At 49.2% G+C, this 7,483-nt stretch overlaps 1 protein-coding gene across 3 annotated transcripts in view; it reads left to right on the top strand.

Moving 5' to 3' along the window:
- Window positions 1-968: 968 nt before the first annotated feature.
- Window positions 969-7,483, top strand: part of LOC142571305 (retinol dehydrogenase 12-like) — a 170,381-nt gene continuing 163,866 nt past the window's right edge. For 2 of the 3 annotated variants that reach the window (XM_075679558.1, XM_075679557.1), the window contains exon 1: window positions 969-1,513. The gene's annotated coding sequence lies outside the window, so the exon portion shown is untranslated. The remainder of the gene's footprint in view (window positions 1,514-7,483) is intronic. The other variant, XM_075679559.1, reaches the window with a different exon arrangement.

Genomic DNA, 7,483 nt, shown 5'->3' with positions numbered 1-7,483 from the left:
TCGCGCGCAAAATAGCTCTCGTAGAGCTTGGACTTAACGCCGAACTCCTCAGAGAAACGCAAGCTCTCGAAAATTTCCATGACCGTCTCAGCAAAACCCCACCAAACTACTTTGCACCGTGCTTCGTGTGTAGCGGCAGCAGTCGGTCCGGACGAACACCATTGTTGACGTCAGGAGGCGTCCGACCAATCACAGGTGCAAACGAGACGCGCGAGCTGGGCGTGTCTGCTGCTGCACTTTTCGTCGAAATAAAATATGTTTGCGCTTTCTTTCACTCAATTTCGATGCGATATTCGAATTCAGGGGGTTGAAAACCACGGCGTACTGCTCTTTACTCATTTTTTCTGGAAAACCTTTCAGCTTCCCTTTAAGCTGGGGCATACACAATAATGGGCATGCTCTCTATATACGCTCTAGCTAAACGAGGCAAGTGAAGTGGAGCATTACTTTTGGTACCATCTATGCGTTAACTGCAAAAACAAATGTGTGACTCGACGAACGGCTGCAGAAGAGAGTATGGCGTTTCCGACAAGATTGCGAGTGCTGCTAATTATCTTTGCGCTTTCGCGTGACTCGCGAATCTGTCGCAGCGTATTGGACGCTGCACTCTGATGACAACGAACTCGATTTCTTTTTCTTTCTTTTTTTTTTTTTTACGTATGCTTTGTAACCACTCCCATCTTTAATGCTTCGTCCCTGATGGTACAATAAATGAAATGCAACGGGTTCCATCTTTCGCCGGCTCTGACGTTCGGTTTAACGACAGCTGCAGCAACGCCGCAACCTTGCACGTAACGCAGAAAGCACACCACGGGAGTTGGTATTTCTACATTTAGAAACACCGGTCTCTCGCTATGCGCGAGCGAGAGACCCCTTTAGGGGCCTCGTGTTGAGATCGTACGTACGTGACACCGAAAAGCGGGCATTGCGTCACCTGCCTCTCAGTATACGTACGAGCGGCGCAGTCACTTTTGCGTTCACTCTGGGCTGCGCTTTCTTCGTCCCCGTAAGCGACCTTCCCATGGGGCCGCGTTTCGGGGCCGAATCCACGGAGGAGGAAAGAGCGGCCGAACTCGTCGAGTCGGAGTCGACGCGAGGGGACTTCCTTCCCCTTTCCCGCCGCTGGACCCCGGAAAAAGAAAACGGGGCCCCACTTCAGGAAGAGCGCGCCACGTGGGACGACGCCACCGCTCGTGCACCGCCGAGATCAGCCACGGCGAACTTGCCGCACATCGCAGTGTTGCTGAATATTGACTCGAGCGGTCATTCTGTTTGCTGCGACGACGCGCGGTCCTTGGGTTTCAGCGGCGACCTCAGCTGCACACGTTGCGTGCACTGACCACTGGTCTCTCATGTGCGCCGGCAAACGCTGCGCGTCATCGGTGCCTGGCTTCGACCGTCACGAGGGACGTCAGTCTCTGCTGGACAGAAGTGCGACGCGAGCCGGGCTTCCTGGTCTCTCTTGTCGGCCTCTTCTGGCTTCAAGCTAGCGCAGGCGTCGTTACACGAGAGTGTGAGTACGAATGCTGTTTCGCTTATGATTTCAATTACTAACACAAGCCGCAATGCTATACTACGCGAACAAGAAACTTGATAAAAATTAGCAAAAGTGGGCGTTGATATGTAGTAGTCATATATTAAGCGTGTTAAGGAGTATTTGTATGTTTTGTTTGTTATGGTATATAGTGTTCTGTTCACGCACTACTCTTTGCACATCATATATATATATATATATATATATATGTGTGTGTGTGTGTGTGTGTGTGTGTGTGTGTGTGTGTGTGTGTGTGTGTGTGTGTGTGTGTGTGTGTGTGTGTGTGTGTGTGTACTCATCCCAGCGTTTGGCAGGCATTGTCAGAGCATGAACAGCAGGTTGCCATTACCCCACAAAATAAAGGTGTATGACAGCTCTGTCTTACCAGTACTCACCCACGGGGCAGAAACCTGGGGGCTTACAAAAAAGGTTCTACTGAAATTCAGGACGACGCAACGAGCTATAGAAAGAAGAATGATGGGTGTAACGTTAAGGGATAGGAAAAGAGCAGATTGGGTGAGGAAACAAACGCGTGTTAATGACTTCTTAGTTGAAATCTAGAAAAATAAATGGGCATGGGCAGGACAAATAATGAGGAGGAAAGATAACCGATGGTCATTAATGGTTACGGATTACGGACTGGATTCCAAGAGAAGTGAAGCGTAGCAGGTGGCGGCAGAATCTTAGGTGGGCGGATGAGATTAAGAAGTTTGCAGGGACAACATGGCCATAATTAGCACATAACCGAGGTTGGAGATGTATGGGAGAGGCCTTTGCCATGCGGTGGGCGTAGCCACGCTGATGATTTCTATATATATATATATATATATATATATATATATATATATATATATATATATATATAGTTGCAACAGGTAACAATACAAATAACGCACAGAGTATATAAAAAAGAGCATAATAACGACATTACCGCAAAGGTGTTGCTCCTACAATAGCTAAACATTAGCAGAGTTTTCAGATGCTTCGCAGTGAACAATAATTTCTTCTGATTAGACACTTTTCCGAACAAGATCTTAAGTGAGACGTGCTGTGTGATCTTGTGTGTACGGCTGCAGGAAACTTTTTTTTTCTCCTTTTCTGGTCCTACTTTTGGTATCTGTTGTGCACCTGTCGACGTTTCAAAGATATATCTGTTCTTTAGCTGTAAAGTATCCACAGAAATAAGCAATATTTTATATACATGGCTGTCTTCGCAGACCGCCACACATTTCCATATCGTGCATGCTACAGCGTACAAGAATTTGTATCACTTCTGTCTAAGCGGAAGGCATGACGGCGGGCACGTTTGCCTCGTCAGCTCATGAGTGCGACCGGCACAGGACCGCTGTGTGGAATGTATGAGCATCCAGTCTATTCGGCCACCGAAATTGACACTGTCGTCGTCCATGACTGAGTTAATGCTACCTTGGCATGTCTTTTTTTCGATGCAAACGAAGAAACAAGCTACACACATGCGCGACGGGCTCGCGTGCATAGCAGGCCACTCTGCGTAAGACAAGGACATCACAGAGCCTTTTCTGCCTTCCAAGCAGCCTCCAATGGAAATTCATGAATGCAATATGCAATAGTCTGAATGAGCGCGCATTATCCAGAAGATGAAGTGACGCGATAAGCAAGACTATTGGAACCGATCACCGCGCTAGCTTCGTTTACGGTAGCGAAAGTGACCGCCACTCCACTCGTACTTGAAGGCATATGACATGCAGTCCGCTATGTGTCGCAGCAAACACGATAACGTTGGATGGCATCTTCCACGCAGAGATTGCGCTGTATCTCGTTGGAAACATTTGTGAATCAACATGAATGGTGTTACATGGCTTATGACGCCATTATACTCGAAGCGTTAATGCGTTCTAAGCAGGCCAATAAATTGCGCTGCCGTGGATTCTGGAACGCGCAAGCTATGGCACACCTCGCTGGAACAGCGCAAGCTATGGCAGACAAAGCTGACGGAGTCATTGCATTTGTCGTTAAAACGTGCACACCGCGCGCGCACAGTCGAGGACATTTCGCACATCCCGGTAACGCATACTTAGCGTTTCTCTTGCTCGCAAGACTCGGCGCTTCAAGTTGTTACGGGGAGATGTTCGCACAAGGGGTTTCAGTGTATACCCGGAAACGAGGGACGACAACAAAGATGGTTACGGCTGGTTGGTTGGTTGCTTGGCTTTCCTTTAGCTAGAGACAACACCTCATCATCTTTCTTGTTCGCCACGCTTCAAGAGCTTCTTCTACATCCGCAGGATAACTATCTCTGATCAATGTTTCATTCCTTGTACTTGCGACGCCATAATATTTCGTGTTTGCCCTACCGTTAGACTGTCAGCTTTCTACATCCTCCCGAAGCATTCCTTGCACATCTATACTGCAAATTTCTTTAAATCCTTTTCAATATTCATACATAAAGATTTCCTTGAGTCTCCCCGCATAAAGGCAGATGCTTGTGAAGCTGTACGTAAGTGGTCGAGCCGTGTTATTGCCGTCAGCTTGCACGGAAACCAACCCTGATTTTAGCTACGCCACTTCATCGTCACGGACGAAGATAAGCACCGGCGAAGTGCATTACGAATACGGTGGGATGAAACTAAAACCAAATACGGGATGCAGCATGCCGGAATATGCAACAGGATGTCATCACCTATTTCTTTGGATAAATAAAAACGGTTTGTACGAAAAAAATTATGACGAGACGATTGCTTTCAGGTACATAGACCAGCTATTTTAATCTTCGAACAACGGATGAAACGTACATTCTCAGGTTTATTATTTTACGCGCCATAATTAAGATATGATTATGAGGAACACCATATTTGGAAACTCCGGAGTAAGTTTGACCACCTGGGGTTCTTTACCGGGCACCCAATGCACGGTGCGTTTCGATACGAAAGCGTCACATTGAGCGAAATGTCTGTAGCAGCGAAACGGCACCTAAATTCCCATTGGCTACGTACGACGTCACGTCGCGTGCGCTCCTCGATGGAGCAGAGCGCGCCAGGTGAGGGAGCGGGCATCGACTCGATGCCACGTCACCCTCTCTCTCGGAAGCCGGTGCGTGGTCCGTATCTCTCTCTTTCACCCCTGCTGGGCTTAGCTGGCGCGCGTGCCTGCCGGCCTTGGTGACCGTTACTGCTTCCTCGGCGCTATAACGTAAAGGCATTCCAAACTTTTCTATTGCAGTTCTGCAACCAGCCCTCCGCGATTGGTCGAAAGCTTTTTGCGGCCACCGCCACTTCGCCTGTCTGTCACGCGACGCCATGAGAACCGCGATAGCTCCCCACCTGATATGGCGTGTACACACCACTTACGCTTGATTGGACCGACTTCATCTGCCTGTCATGCGACGCCACAAAACCACGAAAACTCACCGCGTCACAATGATGTGTGCGCTATAAGGATGCATTATTATGACGAACAAAACTGCTTTTTTTTTTCAAGAGCCGCTGGCTGGCCCGTTCCGAAAGGAATAAATGATGGCTGCCGCCGATCTCTCAGGCACTGGATACCCGCACCTTGGTTATTTGTGTATAATAAAGCTTTCTGCGCGGACGTGTAACGTTTTCGAGCACTTTCAACACGTTTACGACCTCACTCTGCGAAGTTTTCCTTGCTGAGAATCCGCTTTAGCGGCATTCTTAACCTTCGGGTCCGTTGCACGCCGCCGCAATTTTCGATCAGCCACCGCAAGCTAAGTAAGGGAAAACGGACCAATCGTAGACGCCGGTACCACCCTCTTCAACTGGTTATCTATTTTGAGTGCGCTGTCTCGTCCCCATCGAAACCCTCTCCACTTGGCCTCCTGGCGTCCTGGCAGCCAATTACAAACGAAAAGCCGCTAAATCTAGGCAATGATGTTCGTTTTGAAAGAAAAGTGACCTCATATAAACTAAGAGAGCGTTTGATTGGGCTGTTGAAGCAACGCTGTGGGTCACCGCCCGATGCTTGCGTCGGCGGCTAAGCAAATTTGGCCTCATGAGATTGGAACGTTTCGAGTCGTCGAGCCCCTGGCACGCGATCGAAGCAGCCCCCGTCGAGGCGCGCTCGTGACGCGGCGTCGCAGCCGCCTCTCTCGTCTTCCTGTGCCGCCCTCTGACGCACGCCGCTGGAAACGTTTTGGAAGGGGGATTTCGCCGGTTGATTTGTGTACCTGCGCCCATGTTGAGTGCGCGTCGGTTGCGCGGTTCGTGGATCGCGATTAATTAATAATGGTTTCTCCGGGGCAGCATGTCGTTCACCCATCGAGTATAGTGTGTGAACAGGCCCGAGTGCGCTGTTGTGGTAACAGCGCGGGCCGATAAAGGCACGCTGAGTTCCTGCCGACGCGGCTGCCTGGAGTTCGTTGTCGCTGATGTCTGCGATTGCACATCGCTTTTTGTATTGCTTTTACACATTCACTAAACATTTCGCATATTCAAGAAGCCTTCGAGCGCAGCCTTCCACGTGCATTTTGCCAAAGCGGTGCATTTGTTTACATCTACAGCTTCAGATCACTGTTAGCTCTTCGAATATTGTAGAAACGGCGCATCGCTAATGTGAAATAATGTCAAAATGTAACAAAACATACAGACGTGTCAGTATGAAGGGCCGAGTTCCTGAAACTGCTACTGTGATCAAGACGCATATATGTCACGGGCTCTTGCTACTGATTCTCGGTTTTGTTTACTTTCATCATACTTAATGTTTGCGCATGCTATAAAGTATTATTAGAGACAACTGTGCTCGGCATAAGTCCCCACTTATATGCCGTACAGTTCTCTCGCGAGAAGGCGGCTGCCATCGCTGACACCGTTGGCAATCTGAGCAAGCTTATGCTGCTGTATCGAATGCACTGTGTCTTCTTTCCTTTTTGACGCAGAGGTAAACAATACTTCTTTTGAATTAGGAAATGTCAGCACAAAAACCCACACAGACCCACCATTTACGGGAATGCGACCGGTGGCGATCGGCAACGATCACCAAAGTACAAGATGTGTCGCCGCTTGCCGCTTACTGTGTACGTGCCGTGCGAAATGAAGAGTCGTTATCAAATCGCTATAGGGCCGCAACCTAACTATAAGAGCGGTTTCCTTCGTCCGGACTGCTTATTTTTTTAAGGCCAGCTCCATCGGTAGCGCATACACGAACTCGACGGGCTCAGGCCTAACCCAAACTTCGCTAAACAGGATCAACATTGACTCAAAATTCACGTGCACGGCTTGAGAGGACTGAAGCTCGTGCATTTCAACTTCGAAGGCATGTCGACCCATTTTGAGCGCGAATAATTATATGTACAAGTGAATGAGCTGCAGCTATCGCGTTGTCGGTTCGACGGCTAATCACGTAGGGTTCGGTCCAGCTGTCACGGTCGGCACTCTGATTTTGTCGGTGCTGTCGACACGAAAGCCCGTCGCGCTATATGACAACTCGCACCCATCGGTTGCGTCGTTGTCGGCCTATTACGATCAAATGATCTCAGTGACACAGTGCTGAATAGTCGGCCAATCGTCGGCGTCAGCGTCTTGTCGGTCTCGTATCGACCCAATGTTACCACGCCTTAAAACAGTACATGAAGTCAGGCACACGCTGCTACCACCAACAACAGTGGGCCGACGCTGTAGAAGAATGCGTCAGCAACGTGTTTTTTAAGTGTCGCCCAAGTGTAACGCAGGGGTTTATCGTTAAATTTGACAGCCGTCAATTCAAGGCGGCAACTACGTGGTTAACGGTGCAGTTCGGACCAAGGCCTGGCCCTTTTCAGTTTCAAAGTGGAGTTGCAGTCTTACGCACGTTTTCGGCACCGCACCGACGCCGAGCTACCAGTAGAGTTTCAACGCGTTACATGGCACGAGCGTTTGCAACAGCGCGCGTCCAAGCGCTTTCTTTTTTTCTGGGGGTACTGTCCCCCGATATCTGGCCGCGCGGCCGCGCGCCTCCCTTCCAAAACGTTTCGCG

This window comes from Dermacentor variabilis, chromosome 2, assembly GCF_050947875.1.
Source record: "Dermacentor variabilis isolate Ectoservices chromosome 2, ASM5094787v1, whole genome shotgun sequence".
Classification (NCBI taxonomy): Eukaryota; Metazoa; Arthropoda; class Arachnida; order Ixodida; family Ixodidae; genus Dermacentor; species Dermacentor variabilis.
Note: the sequence above shows the minus strand (reverse complement) of the source record. Positions and strands in the feature narration are given on the sequence as shown.